At 38.0% G+C, this 16,810-nt stretch overlaps 1 long non-coding RNA gene across 4 annotated transcripts in view; it reads left to right on the top strand.

Moving 5' to 3' along the window:
* LOC118973652 (uncharacterized) overlaps nt 1-16,217 on the top strand; it is a 225,241-nt gene extending 209,024 nt beyond the window's left edge. For all 4 annotated transcript variants that reach the window (XR_012121018.1, XR_012121017.1, XR_012121019.1 and 1 more), the window contains exons 8-9: nt 13,517-13,659; nt 15,509-16,217. This is a non-coding gene — a long non-coding RNA (uncharacterized lncRNA). The remainder of the gene's footprint in view (nt 1-13,516; nt 13,660-15,508) is intronic.
* Nucleotides 16,218-16,810: the final 593 nt, after the last annotated feature.

Here is a 16,810-nt window from a genome sequence, read left to right as displayed (position 1 = left end):
GAACAACAACAGGATCCAAATATTCCAGTCAGGGAGAGGACATTCAGAGCTGGCAGAGAGACAAGGAATATTCAATAACCTTTTGATCAGTCGCACTTGAATCAGAACTAACAATGCTACCCTGTGTTATTGCAACTGGGTAGGAATCCAAGTCCTCAATTTTTAAATCCTAACAAAGCTCCCTCACATTTCAGTGATACTGAATGATGTACTCAAGTACCCTAGTGCAGACCAATTGCAGTTTGTCAACTGGACTTCTCAGTCTTTCTCTTTTTTGCCATTGTAGAAAGCATTACGTGGAAAAGATTTGTTTGCTTTTGTAGCTACTGTCAAAGCAACAGAATTTATTGTAATTAAGTACAACCTGTTTCTAAGGGCCAATATTCTAAATTCTAAATCGTTCACAATAAGGTAAGGGCATATTTGTTTGAAATGAAAAAAAAACCAGGTTGAAAATAGATTTTTAATTAACTGGCTCTGGATCAGAGCACTTTTCAAATGAAAATACAATAGGACACCTAATCAGTTAGGTTATTTACCCAGAATAATTGGATCCATGCTAGAGCAAAGTCCTTTAAAATGTGGCTTTGCTGCAGTGTTTTTTGCTGAATCTGAGTCTGTTCAACCAGCTAGAGCATGGAACTAATGTAACATGTATCATGATAAAATTCCTGTATGAACCAACAGTCTCATAGGAGAAAAACCATGCCAAGCTCAAAACCAACCACAAGGGCCCATCTTCTCTAATCATTGGATAGTAGTGAGAATAGTGTAACCCCAAAACTCACTGCAAACATACTTATCATATTACTTAACAGCAATTTAGTTGCCTGAATTCCCCATTAGAATGTGAGCTCATTTGAGGACAGAGATTTAGCCTATCTCCCCTTTTATCCCCCTGCCTAATACCTAATAAGCCCTCAATAAATAAATGTTAGCTAATTTAAAATATAAACAGTGCAGAAGAACACAAAGCCTAATTTAATTTGGTATACTGTTTATTTATGCAACAACGCCTGGAGCTGGCTACAAATGAAGTGGAAACCACAGGCACCATCTGAGAATATATAGTCTTATCAAGATAAGAGAGCCACTCGTGAAATATCTACAACCAAATAAGGTGGTTTGTAAGCTTCATGTGTTCATGAGTGACACAAACAGGGGATGCTGACAGAGTTCACAGAAAGATGGAATCTGTGAGATGGAGTGACCAGCCAGCACAAACACAAGCATTATGAAAGGCAGAGAACAGAGGGCATCTGCCAAGTGGAATAAGGTGATCCATATATTCACAGAACAGTGGGAAAATGGGTTTGTCCAGAGCAGATGATTCATGAGGAGTAAAGAGGGTAAAGGTAGAGAGATAAGATTGCAGTTAAGGTGAAAACCCTGAAGCCATTCTGAGAAGCATGATAGTGTAAAGGAGACAGCATCCAACTAAGTCAGATCTCATTCTAGGCCCCCCTCTGTCCCCTGTTGCTCGGACACTGAGTGAAGGAAGCATAGCTCTCCGGCTTTAGTTTCCTCGTGCATAATGCAAGGGAGGCCAAAAGACCATGACAGTGCAAAAGTCTTGGAGAGACAGAATCTTACGGAGAGAAATTATGAACAAGAAGGTGGTGTGAAGAAAGACAGGTTCAAGTGAGATGAGTCTGGCGGTAATGCATAGAAATGGACATAGGATGTCCAAGTAAAGTTCTGTAATATAAACCAGTTACCAGAGGATGGAGTGCTGGGATGAGAGGCTAGCCAAGGAAATGGAGAGGTAAGAGAAATGCTGAGAAAATTATCAGCTAGACTTGATGACTTCCAGAAGCCCTGACTCAAACATAATGCTATTACTTTGAACCTAGGTGACTGGATAGTAGAGTCAAATTAGAATAAAAGTCTATTAAGGGTAAAGCCTGTGTAAGACAGAATCAAATAGAAGTTGGCTTTTAGCTCTGTCCACCACTGAATACCCTCCCTCCACTGAAAGATTGCTCTTTAGTTTCATCCTTAGTTTCTACACCAAGAAACCCTAGAATCTGAATTTAATAAAGACCTTCGATCTTTACCCCTATATCCCCCAGCTCTACAGCGCAGTGATCCCTCCTGTGTCCATCACACGTGCCTCCTTCTAGATGGGTTTGGCTTCCCAGACAACTCGTTTGAGTCTTTTCTCCTATATCAGTCCTCTATTCTAAAGTTAATAAGATCTGACTGAAAATTAGTGCTTTACAAAGAAAAGTGCCATTGTTTGATAATTAATTGCTTAAAACAATTACTCATTAGCTCAGAGTTCTGTAGGTCAAAAATCTGGGTAAGGTATGGCTGAGTTTTCTGCTCAGGGTCTTCTTGAATTCTCATCTGGAAACTTTGAGGGAAATACCCACTTCCAAACCTCACTGAGGATTCTCAAAGAATTCAAGTTCTCATGATTATAGAACTGAGGTCCACATTTCCTTGCAGGCTGTCAACCAAGGGTTGCTTTCAGCTCCTAGAAGCCACTCAGGGCCACTCTCTGCTCCAAGAGGTCACACACATTCCAAGCCATGTGGCTTCCTTTGTCTTCAAAGCCAGACATGAAGAATCTCCACTATGTCTGTTTCTTATAACCCCTTTTATAGGTGGTCAAACTAATCAACTCATTCAACATAGCACAGGTACTTAGAAAAAAGACAGAGCCAATCTCAATCTACCACATTCCAATGCTGTTCTATGTATTTGCAGTCGCTGACAATTTATTGAGCATTTACTATTACATTTAAAGCATCCTGTTTCAACTGAAGTTACATATCAAACCATGACAACTTTCTTCGTAAACTATTAGTTGTTCCGTTATAGTCTGTTAATTTGAAAATAGGGAATTTGGAATAAAACCACATGATGACTATGCTGTTATTGATTTTTTTAGCCATTTGAAATAGTGTCACATATTATACATTATTCATCTCATATTAAAAACTTACATTCTGCACCTTTTCCTCCCTCCTCTAACCTCTAATATCCATGCTCTCCACTGATTATCTTGTTTCTTATTTTATGGGAAAAATAGAAGCACTCATAAGAGAGCTTCCAAGGGCCATCAGCTTCAAACCCACCATCGCTACGAGTCTGTCTGCATCTGTGCCTTTACACCTTGTACTCCCTGCATATGGGGTGAATTATCTAAGGCAACTACTTTGCTTGTACAGTATCTCAACCCTTCTTGCCCAATCAAGGAACACTTCTGGGATCATTTCCTCTCTCTTCTATATATTGAACTGTTCACCACCTGAGATCATTTCATTAACATATATACTTGTTCTACTTAAAGGCAAAAGTTTCCCTGTCTTCTCATCTGCCTTCTATCTTCTACTTTTTATTGATCTCAGTAAATGGCAGCTCCATTTCTCTAGTCGTTCCAGCCAAAAACCCTGTTGTCATCCTTAATGGCTCCCTTCCCCTCATACTTCATATGTATTCTCTCAGCAAATTCTGACATCTCTAACACAAATATAAACCAGAGCTGACCACTTCCTGCTGCCCACCCACCGCCACCACCCCAGTCCAAAGACATCCCATTTTAAATCTGAAGTCCTTGTCAGGCTTTCCAAGGTCCTTTATTATCTGACGCCAGGTTTCTGCTCCAAACACACTCTGCTTCTCTCGTTCACTCACTCCATCTCATTCGTGTTTGGAACATGCCCAGGAAATGTCTGCTTCATGTCTTCTGCATTGACTGTTCTCCAAAGGAAATGTTGTGCCACAAAACACAGATCTCCCTACCACCACTTCACCTCAATTGTATCTCCTCAGAAAGGCCTTTCTGGAATTACCTTGAGCACTATCACATTTACCTGCCTCATTTTTATATGTTATAAACTAATTTATTAGTATGTTTAGATTTTTTCATATATGTCTTATTTTGTATTCACTTGTTGACTTATGTATTTATTTGTTGACTTGCCTGCCTTCACGCACTAAAATGGGAGCTCTGTGAAGGCAGGGGGATTTGTCTGTCCTGCTCGCTGCTCCACCTCTTGTATTTAGCATAGTGATTGACACATAATAAGTATCCCAGCTACTGGGAAGGTAAATGGTATAAGTGTTTCCCCTTCATCCTAAATCATTCATTCCACTGTTATTCACACAGTAGACACTGTGTGGTCACAATATAGCAGGCTCTGTGCCAAGTGCTGGGTATACAAAGGTAAGTAAGGTATACATGGTTCTCATCGTTTTGAAGTTTAAAGAATTATAAAAGATATAGACAAAGTAATAAGCAATGAAAGTCCAATATGTGTGCTGTAGTATGGGAAGGGCAATGTGCTTTAGGAACAAAAAAAGGCAACATCTCTCTACAATGGAAGAACTGTGTTTGTAAGAATGGGCAGATGAATGGAAATCTGAAGAAAGAGGAAAGTTGAGGGTTAGAATTGGTAGGGGTGATGGTAGATTGGTTTTTCATTTGTGTGAAGAAAATGAAGAAATTCAAATAAACTGCATTGAATGTCCCAAAATTTTATTTAATAATTTAATCCCCCCCAAATCATTGAACTGATGAAGAAACTATACCTGTTTTTACTTGGCAGTCACACTGTGTATTTCAGATCAAAGACATTCAGATGTTTTTAAAGAAGGAAAAAGGCTGAAAAAAGAAACAACTCACAAATAAACAATTTTTTCTTTGAATTGAATCACATTGTGCACTACCAAATCTGTTTTTATTATTTGTTTCTAAGCACATACCATTTTGCATAAAAGTAAATAAGTCAGGATGCCTTCCCCAGGAGTGTATAATTTTGCAAAGGTAAGATCTGTATGCAAATAATTAAAACACAGAATAATAAATGAAAATGTACCATAGCAGTGGTTCAAGATGCTTTGGAAGTGGAGAAGACAATGATGAGAGATTATTTCATTGGTTTAAATGAGTTTACCATATATGCAAATAGAGAAAAATCTAATTACAAAAGCCCTCAGGATCATAGAATTTTTTAAATTCCTAGAAATCACTGGAGGCTCCAGACAAAAAATGTTCTTCAAAAGAAAGGCAAAGGATGTAAAAAAGAGAATTAAGGAAAAGATGATACAAGTAACATTATCTCACCTCATCTGAGACTGACTTTGGAATTTCAGTAATGAGGATTAAGGATAAATATGTCATCTTGTTTATATTTTGAGCTGAAATGAAGAGTAGGTTATTAATCTTCCCTTGTAACTATCAAAGATAAAGTCCCAGGTTATGTGGACTTTCTAATACCAGAAATTGGAGCTATCTCATTCATTGTGTATACATTTGCTCATGAATGTATGCAGAATGATCCAGAAGCTTGTTGAAAATTAACTTTTCTGATATATTCTTTACTGTTGGTCAGCACATTTCAGAATTCAATCCCTCTGTTATCTTTCCTTATCACATAGTAATATGAACATTAGAAGCCTACCCATATTTAGTAAAATAGACCATTCATAGTAGTGTCCATAATTTCTTCGGAGATTTTAGCAGGAAAATATTCTTCATTTCCAGAAACAGTTATATGAAATCGTATCAGATCTTAGGTTGATTTCTTATAACATAGTGCCATCTAGAGATTAAAGTTGATGTTGCTACAAACTACATTAACCACAGCTAGCTTCTAAGTTACAGCATTACATCTTATAGCTAACAGGTTCAGTAGAAGACATCTATATGGAGTGCATTTGAAATAAATCAATGAGTACACACATGAACAAATGTACATCTAACACCTTGATGATTGCATCATGTGGCCTCCCATGGGTAGTATTCTATTAACTCACTTGCTAATATGTCTAGTAGCTGAATGACACACTGTAGCATTGAGGGAAGTCATATGCAGGTACAAGAACATGCATTTGATTAGATTTTGTAAGGAGACATAACTGAATTTCTACAATGAAGCAAAACAATTTCCTTCATAAATATGAAATATCTATTAAGTACCTAATATGGGTGAGGCATTGTACTTACTGTATGTATGTTTCCAGAGACTGCTATAACAAATTAGCACACACTTGATGACTTTAAACAACAGAAATTTACTTTATGACAGTTCTAAAAGCTAGAAGTCCTAAATCAAGGTGCAGGCAGGCTGCACTCCCTCTTGAGGCTCTAGGGGAGCCTCCTTCCTTGCCTTCACACTCTGGTGGCTGTGGCCTTCCTTGGATTCCTTGGCTTGTGGCCACATCACTCCAATTTCTGCCTCCACCTTCCCATCAGTTCTCCTCTGTGCGTGTGGCTGTGACCTCAGCACTCCAGTCTCTGCTTCTGTATTCACATTTCCTCCTCTGTGTGTGTGTCTCTCCTCTGTGTGTTTCTCCTCCGTGTCTCTATTATAAGGACGCTTCTCATTGGATTTCAAGCTCATCTGGATAATCCAAAGTGATCTTATCTCAAGACTTTTAATGACATCTGCAAAGACTCTTTTTCCAATAGGGCAACAGTCACATATTCCAGGGATTTGATCTATTTTGGGTAGGGGGAACCAACATTTAACCCACTACACTGTTTTTCAAAAGTCAGGAAAAATAAATAGAAAAGTAAATGACTTCTATTTCAATAAGGTATGTGGCATTATTGGGGAAAAAAACTTATATGCACGATAAACAATTACCCAGATCAACGTTTCTCAATCTCAGCAATATGGATATTTGTGACCAGATAATTCTTTATTGTGGGGGATGTCCGTGCATTTTAGAATGTTTAGCATCCCTTGCCTCTAGCCATTAGAAGCCAGTACCACCCATCTTTCAGACTACTACTAAAAATGTTTCTAGACATTGCTAAATGTCCCATGGGAGAAAAATTGCCTCTGGTTAAGAACAAGTCCTCTAGGTTATTTTATCAAGGAGTGACATCAGCAAGATAGCCAAATAAGACATCCCTAGCTTGTATCCCAAGCACAGCAACAATAATTTGGCATCCGTCTATGGACAAAAGTACCTTTGTGAGAGCTTTGGAGTTCAGGCAGGAGATTGTGAAACTCTGGCTCAGCCCAAGACTTAGGAGAGCTGTTCTGAGAAGGCAAGCCCACAGCCAGGTGGCTGACTTGCCAACCCTGGTCCCAGCCATGGAAAAGGAAACAGCTTTGTATTCCTGAGTACTACTCAGCTACCACCCTTTTCGGCTTGTCCTGTCACCAGCACCATACACAAGGGACATGGGAGCAGTCCTGCCCACCCATGCATTGGGTAATAGGCATACAGAACCTGGTCCCACTGTGCAGCTTGAAATGGCCCACAGCCACTCCCGGCCATGATCTGGGAGCCCCTGGAGGTAAGTCGGCCAAACAGCCTGTAGAGTCTGAAAGGGCCTGTAGCTGGGCTCCCATCCCAACCATGGTCTGTGAAAAGCCCTGCTGGCATAGGGACCCTGCAGGAGATACTCCTGGCTGCACCCCCAGAGCTCTGAAAGGGTCCTACACTTGGCTCAAGCCCCTCCCGGCCACAGTCCATGAGCCGTCCTGCTGGCCCCGAGAACAACTGGGAGGCACTCTTGTCTGCGCTCCCGTAGAACCTGGAGCGCTCTACGCTCAGTTCCCGCCCCTCCCAGCCTATGAGCAGGCCTGCAGGCACAGGGATGGCGGCAGAGGGTCCCATCTGTGCCTCAGGGAATCCAAGGGCCCTGTCCTCTTGGCTAGCCCCTCCAGCTACAGAGAGCAGTCCCCCACATCCAGGGACCAGGTGACACTCCCATCCTTACCTCCAGGGCCAGATTTGCAGACCTCAGTCTTGTTCATTGTTTTTTTTTGAATTCCTTTTGTAGAAGTAGACAGTGTGGCACCATGTCACATTCAATGTTTTGAATATGACACCAAAAGTACAAGCAGCAAAGCAGAATAGACAGTGGGTCTGCATCAAACTGAAAAGCTTCTGCACAGCTTCTTTTAAAAAAGAAAAAACTCAGCAGAGTGAAGAAGCAACCTGTGGAATGGAAGAAATGTTTGCAAAGCATTTATCAGATAAGGAGTTAATATTCAAAATATATAAGGAAATCATATCACTCAGTAATAAAAAAACAAATAACCTAAATAAAAAGTGGGCATAGGACCCTGAATAGACTTTTTTCCAGACAAGATACATAAATGGCCAACAGTTCTGGGTATATATCTGAAGGAAATGAAATCACCACCTTGAAGAGATATCTGCACCACCATGTGCATTGCAGCATTATTCACAGTAGCCAACTATGGGGAAAATGGAAGTTCCACGGCCAGGATCCTCACCTGAAACCCATTGTATACCTGCAATGATGTAATACTTAGCCTACTGTGCAGGCACATACTTGTATACCCATTGGCGATAAGCCATTATTGCCTGTGTTGCTATGGAAAGAGCCCAGTGCTAGAGGTGAGGCCGAAGCAGACGCTGAGAGCCTGCAGAGCTGAGCAGAGCCTGGAGCGGAGCAGAGGGAAGCCGGAGAACAGAACCTAGAAAAGAGAGCAGAGACGGGGGAGCAGAGAGCAGCGTCTGGGGCAGAGCCTAGAGTGAAGAGCAGAGACTGAGACGGGCTTGCTGGGGCAGAAGCAGATGGGATTCTTTGGCTTGACCTGCCCCTATTAGAATAAAACAGCTTAGTGGGAGCCCCTTTTCACCCACAACATTCTTTTGTCATTTTTCAGTCTCACTGAACCCATAGCGAACTTGTACAGGGCTGAAACCCTCAGGTGAGACACCAATATATGGAAAAAACCTGGGTGTCCATCAGTGGGTGGATGGATAAAGAAGATGTGGTATATATATATATATATATATATATATATATATATATATATATATATATATATATATAAATATATAAAATGGAACATTATTCAGTCACGAGAAAAATGAAATCCTGCCATTTGCAACAACATGGATGGAACTTGAAGGCATTACGCTAAGTGAATTAAGTGAGCCAGAGAAAGACAACTACTGCATAATGGCACTTGCATTTGAAAGCTAAGAACAAAAAGCCAAACTCATGTAAACAGAGAATAGAACGGTGGTTGCCAGAGCTGGGGGACCGTGAGGGAAATGAGGAGATTTCCAGTTATAAGATGAATAAATTTGGAGTATCTAATATTCAACATGATGACTAGAGTTAACAATGTATTAATTTACTCGAAAGCTGCTAAGAAAATAGATCTTACATATTCTCACCACACAGGTACAAAACTCTAATTATGTGAAGGAATGCATGTCTTCACTATCAACCTTATTGAATCATTTTGCAATATATAAGATCATCACATCGTACACCTTAAACTTACATAATGTTATATGTCAGTTTTCTTTCAGGAAAGCTGTGGGAAGAAAAGAACAAGTTGGCTAGATTATCATAAATAAATACCATGAGATAGAAGTTCAGAAGAGGAAGAAACTAAAATGGACGGAGATAGTTAAGAGTTTCCATGGAGGAAATGAGAAGTGAATTAGTCACTGAATGAAAAAATAAACACTCAGAATTGTGGAGGGGTCATGGAGAGCATTGCTGGCTAATGTCCTCTTCCTGAGAATAAGTTCCAAGGATCTTACCTTACTCTACTTTATATGCCAAGTTCCCAGCATAGCTCCTGGCACAGAGCAACTCTAAAAAAATGTCTGTTGAGTGAGTCAATGAGGTTAGATTAATAAATTGGAGTCAGAAGAAAACGGTCTTAGATGATAGACTAGGGAGTTTTTATTTTGTTGGTTATGGAGAAATCTTGAAGCATTTTGAGTAGGAAAAATGAACCAAGTAAAGAAAGCCATGGTATATGAACAATATTGGAGAGGCCAGAGACAAAATCAAGAAAGATCAGCTAAGAAATTATTAAAATAGTCTTGCTGTGAAGTAATGAGTTCTGAGACCAAGATAATGACAATGGGAATTAAAATGAGGTATCAATGACAAGAAAAAATAATTGTTGGTTTCTTATTATTAGATTTGGGGAAGATGGAGAAAAAGGCATAAAGGAAAATTGTCAAGTTAGAGTCACTCGGAGGATAGAACTCATTTGAGAAAAATAAGGAGGTCCAGAGAGAGAGAAAGATGATGAGTTTGAAATGACTGTGCATATCCAAGAGCAGCTGTTCATTGAGATGCAGGACCGATTACTTTTTATTTTAGGGTAATCTTCAAAAAAAGTGATTGTAGTTGAGAATGGAGCTAAATAAATATGAGATAATTTGTGACCAATTTTAGGAACTGTTTGCTTGATATTCCCATAGAGATTCATAAGACCACATGGGTCACTAAAAATAGTTCTTTTTGCAAAGATTTCTGAAGCAGTTAGTATGAACTCAAATTCTGAATTCTATTTTTATTCATTAACTCTCATGTAAGGCGAAAGGACAGGCAATTCCAGATTGCTGCATTATTCACACTCTAACATGCCAGTCACTGTTTCCTCTGGATGCATTGATGTTCAGGGCAAAAAGAAAAGACTTCAAACCAATAGTGAATGTAAAAAAATAGAGACAAAAAAATTTTTTTAAATCCATTGAACAATGATTTTTTTCATTATTGCTAGTAGTTTATGTAAACTGGTTATCAATGACTTCTAAAAATAGTTGTACACTCACTTTATTTTTTTCATTTTCTCTTCTGTCATTTTTAGGCTGTCCTTTGTAAGCATTTTAATACTGTAAATTACCTTTTTTTTTTCAGAGTGGAACGTTGTATACTTAATTAAGAAAACTATTTCATTTCAAAAAATACCCACTAAGCTAGAAATTAGTGATGAAGAACAGAGACAACTCAAACTCCAAATTCACCTTAAAGAAAATGGGGCTTTTCTTCTACTATATATATGATTACCGGATTATCTATTATCTGTGTATGAGCAGTTTTAAAATCATAACTTGGTATTCTTCTAGTCAGTGTGTAGGTACACACACACTGGATTCTGGTGTTCAGGTCAGGAGAATTATCAAAAATGAGACAACTTTCAATCAGAACAAAAACATTAATTTTACCAGACCTTATGATTTTTTTATTTATTTATTAAAGTATTGCTAAAATCAGACCCAGATACCAATATGAAATAAGACAATTAATATTGACTGATAATAGCTACATTTAAATCCAAATAAATACGTGAAGCTTTAAGAAACAACGACAACAAAAAAAAGAGTTGGGGGCGTTTCTCGTATCTGCTCGTCCGTGGCATTCTCAAGAGACTTTCCCTCAAGAGCCGTGCATTTGTCCAATACATTTAATGAATTAATTAACAAACCAAAAAGTGGAATATAAATTGCCATTATTCTCATCACCCTATTGTAGAATTTATCTGAATTTCAAGCATCATGAGAGGACCCCACTTCTAACGCCAGGCCTCCCCAGGAACCCAAACAGGTGTGAGACGGGAGAGACAGGCAACTCCTGAGGCCCTGGGTGCTTTGGCTGATCATTAAGGCGGCCTGCCTTCTGTTTCAGGCCCCCTGAGTTTTATGCCCCAGGGCTTTACTCCACAGTTAGATTTGTAGTGGGCAAGAGCATCCTTTTCTTCATGCAGTGGAAGAAGCGGCATTGTGAACTCAGGCACACTAATTTGAGGAAAGAACACCAGAACTTAGAATTTTAGAAACCGATTCCATTCAAACCATGCAGTGAGCTATTCCTTTCCTGCAGCCCCAGGCTCAGGGGAACTGGCCCGTGGTCAGTGGGGACGCAGGACAGCAGAGGGGGGACTCCAGTCAGCTCAGGATCTAAGGCTACGACTGCTGGTGCCTCTGGGAATGGAGGCCGTGTTGGCATACCATAGAAATTCAGAAAACCCAGAAATCCTAATGTTTATGTCAAATAACCTGACTTTAAATATTGAGTCCAAAATCTTTAAAAACATCATTCACACCAAACAGAACGCCACTGATCCGGCCACTTTGGGCTTTTCTGCCCGATTGCCTCGCTGCTGTTGTTTTCTGCTTAAATATATGCCAGTGATTATAATACATCCCGTATAATGGAAGTTTATATCACCTTTTGATAGAAACAGCATGGTTTTTTCTAGGTCACTTATGAATGGAATTAATGAAAATTCAGAATAAATCTTTATAGCTGTCATTTATAAAATTCATTCATTCATTCAACAGATGTTTACTGAATGTTTATGATTTGCAAGTACATCCTAGGCAGCCTCAAGATACAAATAAGAAAATACATGGACTTTCAACTTAGATTAAAGCTTGTATATAAGTAACAATGGTATACATTTATGTGCCTTATGAATTAGAAGGAAATTTTTAATGCAGGAGTGTGAACTCAAAGAGAAACATATGATTATCCCAGTTAGAATACATTATTTGTAATGTATTTTGAAAACTCTTTAAAAAAAAGTAATTTCTGCTCTAAAAAAGATGTTGGATTTACATGTTAGATCCCCAACAGTGTTAGATTATGAGCACTAAATATTTATCCACAATGTTTAGACAAGGACACAATAGCATAAGAAAACCAAATTGCCACTAGTCTTCAAAATATTTATAAAATTTCTGACTTATGTTTTATAAGTTGGGAAATAAATTTTTTATGTTCAATAGAAACCTTGACATTTCCTAGGCATTAAAATATAAGTGTACCCTTTCATAAAAACCATACTAATAAAAGACAATGGCAGGATATATAAAATATCCATTGCCTTTCAAGTTGCAGACACTCAATATGTATTAGCAAACTGAGAAAAAGGTAAATAATACCAAGTGCCAATTCTGCAGAGAGAGAATAAAAGGTTGTCAGTTTTTAGCCTTTTATTTGGTGAGACAATACCTGATAATGCTAAAGAGCAAGGAGTTTATAGTCAGACAGGCTTTTGTAACTAGCCTGTGTTTTAATCTAGGCTCTAATTCTCAAGAGTAGAATCATCTTGTCAAAGGGTTAGGTTTTAAAGCCACTGAGTAAGAGGATAATAAGGTGTATAAAAATTACCTTTGAAATGATAACTGAGTCATATTGGAAAATAACACATCATCTCTTAATAAATCATAATTTCCAGTTTTCTTTCTGTCTTGTTTCTTCCATTAAGTACGAGGTAAATGAGTTGGTGTGTGTTTAAGGATCAGATTGTACAAAATAAACTCTAGGTTTTCACTAGTGTTGAGAGTGGACTGGCAAGTGCCATCAGCCATGTTATTTAAATCTCATTTTGCTTCCTGTCTTCCTCCCTACAAGTATTAGTGAATTCACATAAGATTATTGACTATGCATGTATAATGTGATACCCTTGTAAAGATAGATAAGCTGCCTTATTAGTACAGTAATGGAAGTAACATAATCTGTTTCAGAACTGTTGGGAATATTAGATTAGGTAATATATATAAAGCGTTTAGGACAGTGCCTATCCCATGGTTCGCACATAAGGAATTACAGCTATCATTTGTTTAGTTCAGTAAATAAAATTTCCTGCAAATAAATGTTAGTGAGATGAACAAAGGATTACCTTGCCATTTTAAAGGAAGGGACAAAGGTCTTCCCCTGTCCCCAAACACACATAAAGCTATTTTCTTAAGGGAATAATATGATCAATCTTATGTTTTAGAAGGAAGTGATAATATATTCTCTTTGCTTCTCTAGATCCACTGCTTTCCTTTTCTACCCTGTTCTGTGCCCTGGAAGGCCAACCTTTATGGATTATATCACCTCCCCTCCCTGGCTTTCGATTTGGGTGTGACCAATAAGAGGCATGGGCAGGAGGCTGATGGGAAGAGGACTATGAGGTCTGTATTGTTTTTATTTCCCCGTTTTTCCCTCCAGGCCATGCATGGGTCAGCAATAGCTCTGTTCTTGTGCCAAGGCCTCAGCTCTCCTCACCTGGCCTCCTACGGCTGAAACTCTCTCTCCTTTTAGGAGCACTTCTTTCCTTGGCCCTACAGATAACTGCTCCCCTTTGTTTTGTGGAGGCTGGCTCAGAAGGGAAGGAGACTAGAAGCATGTGGAACACCTAGGAAGTGCTTGCAGATCTGACCAAAGCAGGAGATGAGTCAGGGAAGAGAAGACAGAAATTAGATGCATTCAGAATATATCTAGTATAGGAAAGAAAAGAAATTGTAACTAACAGTATGAAAGAGCAAGGAGTGAATATGCCCAGGAGGACACCCAAGTATTTTGCTTGAGCAAGTGAATGAAGATTAATGTCATTCAATGAAGATTAATGTCATTCATGGAGATAGGCAGGTGAAACCATCTGATTGGTGATGTTTTTTTTCCTGTTTCAATTATCACTCATTTGGAAATTGGTCATTTGTTTCTGTGACCGTTATTTATTTTATTCAGCATTTACTGGGCCCTCACCTAGTCTCCTTTATGAGACTGTGAAAGCTATTTGGATAGAGGGCTTTATTTTTGAATAGTCAAAAATCATATAGTACTGATTTTAAATTTGTTAAAAAGTTTTAAGCAGCTGTACTCTGATAAAATTGACATGAAATAAACTGCATTTTTTGATGTGTATAATGTGATAAGTTTTGACATATGTAAACCTGTGAAACCATGCACCCCGTCACATCCATGTGACCACCAGAAGTTTCCTACCCTCACACATGCCTCCTGCACCTCACCTTGCCCAGGCCTGGCAGTCTCTTCTACTTTCTGTCACCATGGATTATAGTGCATTTTCCAGAAACTTATAGAAGCTTTACTTAATTATATTTACAAAGACAATTGTATTCATGGGTTTATTAGAAATAGTAAGTGTGTTTTTTTCCCTGACTTCTTTCACTCACCCTGGTTATTTGGAGATTCCTCTGTGTTGTGGTGTAGATATGGGAGTGGTATTGCATAGTGTGATGTACCTCGGCTGTGTATCTGCTCACCTGCAGGTGGCCTTGGGGTTTTATCCAGGGTTTGTCTTAAATGGATACACAAGTTTGATGAAAAGGATTATTATATTCCTACATAATTCCTAATCCTGCCTCCACAACTAAGCAAATGCTCACACCCTGAGAATCTAAAAATCAAAAAATAAAATTAAGTAAAACTGTTCCTCCAAAAATGCTTTTATTACTTTGTGTTTTTATGATGCTTTCTGTTTTTAACTAAACTACATTCGTGTGCAGTCCAGCACCATGGTTCCTTATAAATGGAAGCTGAAAAAAACATATCACCTACTTGCCTTAAGGACACAATGAACTCAATAGAAAATATGTTGATGGTAGCCTATTTCAGTTGTTTTCTTCTGTCTAGCATTACATACAGAGTACTATATTTGATAGAAAAATCATTGTATTCTTTCAATCCAGTGACATGAAAGCAGTAGACAAAAACAAGGATGTGAAAACAGAAAGGAAATAACGATGGAAAATGTGTTGAATCAGATTTTTAGTCTTCTACCAATTTTTGTGAGCCTAAAAGATTGAGAAATCATTTCAATACTAATATTACATTTTGGTGCCATTTTACAGTATACTGGACCTCAATGTCTAGACTGCTCTAGATTTTTCTGAGGTGGTGTTGAGGTTTCCAACTCCTGTTGTATAGTTATCTGGAAATTATTCTATAAAGAATCATATATATATGGGGAAAGTCATGATTTGTTTTAAATGAGTATTTTCTTCTGTATGTTTTCAGAGTTTTCTTTGTGCCTGAAGAGGAATGAAAAGCAGTCATTCCTCCAACAGGAAGCCTGGAGAAATGTCCAGCTCAGCTACTGGTCCCGTGCAGCTTCCTGTTACATTCCAGGAATTGCTCTTGGGTGTAAGCAGTCATCTTCCAGGGGCAGGCCATGGCTGCTTCTGCTGTAGGTATCCACACTAAACTTGCAGAGCATTATGAAATAGCTGGCTATAGTTGTAAAATTCTGATAAAGAAGAAAGTCTCCATTTATTGAATATGTCAAACTTTTGTCAAGCTTATTCTAGTAAACACAACTTAGAGGCAAGAAGCATGCATTATTGATTCTTTGCATCTTTTACCCCAGATAAAGCATGCTTTGAGTGCTTTACCATACTGAAAGCATGTTTGAAAGGGAAATTTCTGCAAATCTTTTTAAGCTTTCCAGGATCTGCCAACAATAAACACAAATAACAAGGACCTGCCTATAAAATGCCCACAGCACCATCGGTATATAATACTTAATTTGAGAAATTATTGAAAAATGAAACACAATCTTCTGAATGATATGTATTATGTTAATAATAACAGGACATCACTGCATAAAGACATAGAAATCTATATTCAGTGACTAGATATAGATGGAGATGAGGAGATTATCCCAAACATGACCAAGGGTATAAACTATGTTCTCCAATATGAGAGCTACTAACCATGTGTGGCTATGTCAGTGTGAATGCAAACTAATTAAAATGAAATAAAATAAATATTTAATTGCTCAGTCTCACCAGTCACATTTCAAGTCTCAATAGCGTGGCTGTCATAATATACAGCATAGGTAATAGAATATTTCTATCATTACAGAAAGTTCTATTAGACCAGGAGCATATACAAAATATAATGTAGAAATAAAAAAATACAAATATATATAATAAAGAAAAATTAAAGGAACTAGGATTATTGCTCTTAAGAAAAAAAGGAATGAGTGACATTTACAGCATATGAAGAATTTTTATGCTATTTTTGTACATTAAAAAATCTAGTCACTCATTTGATTTTTAAACTAAATTGGTTGTAAGTTTTAACTCTCCTATAGTACCGGGAGGAAAACTTGACTTTGAGCGACCTTAAGCTTATATAATTTGGGAGATACTTTTAAGAAAAAGAAAAACAAAATCAGGCACTCAAGAGAATATTTTTGCAGAATGATAAAACTTTACATTTACATGCTAAAAACAAATTACAAAGTTTTGAAAACTGACAAATATCACAAACATCAAAAATTCAAAAAAGCAATTTTATTGGATTCCTAACACATTT

This window comes from Manis javanica, chromosome 9 (genome assembly GCF_040802235.1).
Source record: "Manis javanica isolate MJ-LG chromosome 9, MJ_LKY, whole genome shotgun sequence".
Lineage (NCBI taxonomy): Eukaryota > Metazoa > Chordata > Mammalia > Pholidota > Manidae > Manis > Manis javanica.
This window is presented reverse-complemented; position numbering and strand designations above follow the sequence as displayed.